This window comes from Penaeus monodon, chromosome 20 (assembly GCF_015228065.2).
Source record: "Penaeus monodon isolate SGIC_2016 chromosome 20, NSTDA_Pmon_1, whole genome shotgun sequence".
Classification (NCBI taxonomy): Eukaryota; Metazoa; Arthropoda; class Malacostraca; order Decapoda; family Penaeidae; genus Penaeus; species Penaeus monodon.
In genome coordinates this window covers 25,126,019-25,126,221 of record NC_051405.1, presented here as the reverse complement: position 1 = coordinate 25,126,221, position 203 = coordinate 25,126,019, and positions in this window count along the sequence as shown.

Below are 203 nucleotides of genomic sequence, written 5' to 3'. Positions count from 1 at the left end.
TTTCTCACTCTCTCCCACTCCCCAGACTCCGAGAAAGATGACCCTCGTTATGGTTTCCGAAATGTTTTATTAAAGACCATTATCCCGAACAAGCAGCTGCTGTGTCTTCCGCTCAATACACTCACACACGACGGGTTGGGGAGGAATGTTCAAGAAACTAAGGCAGATGCAATAAAAAAAGGGGGAGAGGGATGGAGGGAAGG